The sequence below is a fragment of the Cervus elaphus genome, chromosome 4 (genome assembly GCF_910594005.1).
Source record: "Cervus elaphus chromosome 4, mCerEla1.1, whole genome shotgun sequence".
Lineage (NCBI taxonomy): Eukaryota > Metazoa > Chordata > Mammalia > Artiodactyla > Cervidae > Cervus > Cervus elaphus.
Window position 1 is genome coordinate 52,044,069 of NC_057818.1, and position 2,117 is coordinate 52,046,185.

General features: G+C 46.5%; 1 non-coding gene across 1 annotated transcript; it reads right to left on the reverse strand.

Annotated features, from left to right (window-relative positions):
- Positions 1-533: 533 nt before the first annotated feature.
- TRNAA-AGC lies at positions 534-605 on the reverse strand. Its single transcript has one exon. It is a non-coding gene; the product is annotated as a tRNA-Ala (tRNA).
- Between the last annotated feature and the right edge of the window lie 1,512 nt (positions 606-2,117).

Genomic DNA, 2,117 nt, shown 5'->3' on the forward strand with positions numbered 1-2,117 from the left:
GTGGGTAAGCACAGCTGAGCCCAGGAAAACCATTCAGCCAAGCTCAGCCTAAATTGCCCTGGTACCACAAACTTGTGAGCTAAATGAATGTTATTGAGGGTCAGGGCTGGTTTGTTACACAGCATTGTTACAGCAGAAGCTAAATGGTATGGGAATCTGCGGGTCCAAACTGAGTTACAAGACGAAGTCCCAAAGACAGGGTACTTTCCCAAATGGGTCCTGACCTATTTCCCCAGCTTCCTTGGCCAGGCTGCACCCTTTTCCCAGAACAAGGGGGATTCTCTCAGGCCTTGGCTACTTGTCCTTTAAAGCTCTGCTCTAATGTCACCTCCTTCAAGAAGACATCTTGGAACCCGGGCAGTGTCCACAGCAGAATTTAGTTGAATGATGTCACTGAATGAGCCAAATATTAAAACAGGAGTACTCTGCAGAGCCAGGGAGCTAATGTTCAGGGGATTTCTCATGAAACAGTGAGTACCTGGGTGGATTTATCTGCCCTTCTCCAAGGCTCCTAGTAAGCAAGAACTCTTAAATGGAGGTGCCAGGGTTTGAACCCGGGGCCTCGTGCATGCTAAGCACGCGCTCTACCACTGAGCTACACCCCCAACTCAAACCAGAGATACTGTAGATGCTAATTTAGTTGACCGTGCTCCACCCAGCCACCAGAGGGCGTTTTCAAAACACTAACCTGACTTCTTGGCTTAAAATTCCCACAATGGCTCCGACTTATTCTTGATTCCTGTCGGTTCAAATCCTTGGTCCACCACTTAATTCATTCTGAAACTCTGGACTAGAGACCACCTCTCCAGATCTCTATTTCTCCATGGGGTCGTTCAGTTCAGTTCAGTCACTCAGTCGTGTCCGACTCTTTGCCACCCCACGAACCACAGCACACCAGGCCTCCCTGTCCGTCACCAATTCCCGGAGTCCACCCAAACTCATGTCCATTGAGTCCGTGATGCCATCCAACCATCTCGTCCTCTGTCGTCCCCTTCTCCTCCTGCCCTCAATCTTTCCCAGCATCAGGGTCTTTTCCAATGAGTCAACTCTTCACATCAGGTAGCCAAAGTATTGGAGTTTCAGCCTCAACATCCGTCCTTCCAATGAACACCCAGGACTGATCTCCTTTACGATGGACTGGTTGGATCTCCTTGCAGTCCAAGGGGTTCTCAAGAGTCTTCTCCAACACCACAGTTCAAAAGCATCAATTCTTCGGCGCTCAGCCTTCTTTATAGTCCAACTCTTACATCCATGCATGACTATTGGAAAAACCATAGCCTTGACTAGACGGACCTTTGTTGACAAAGTAAGGCCTCTGCTTTTTAATATGCTGTTTAGGTTGGCCACAACTTTTCCTTCCAAGGAGTAAGCGTCTTTTAATTTCATGGCTGCAGTCACCATCTGCAGTGATTTTGGAGTCCTCCTCCCAAAAGAGTCAGCCACTGTTTCCATTGTTTCCCCATCTATTTGCCATGAAGTGACGGGACTGGATGCCATCATCTTAGTTTTCTGAATGTTGAGCTTTAAGCCAACTTTTTCACTCTCCTCTTTCACTGTCATCAAGAGGCTCTTTAGTTCTTCTTCACTTTCTGCCATAAAGGTGGTGTCATCTGCATATCTGAGGTTATTGATATTTCTCCCAGCAATCTTGATTCCAGCTTATGCTTCTTCCAGCCCAGCGTTTCTCATGCTGTACTCTGCATATAAGTTAAATAAGCAGGGTGACAATATACAGCCTTGAGGTACTCCTTTTCCTATTTGGAACCAGTCTGTTGTTCCATGTCCAGTTCTGTTGCTTCCTGACCTGCATACAGGTTTCTCAGGAGGCAGGTCAGGCGGTCTGGTATTTCCATCTCTTTCAGAATTTTCCACAGTTTGTTGTGCTCCACATAGTCAAAGGCGTTGGCATAGCCAATAAAGCAGAAATAGATGTTTTTCTGGAAATTTCTTGCTTTTTGATGATCCAGTGGATGTTGGCAATTTGATCTCTGGTTCCTCTGCCTTTTCTAAAACCAGCTTGAGCATTTGGAAGTTCATGGTTCACATATTACTGAAGCCTGGCTTGGAGAATTTTGAGCATTACTTTACTAGCGTGTGAGATGAGTGCAATTGTGCGG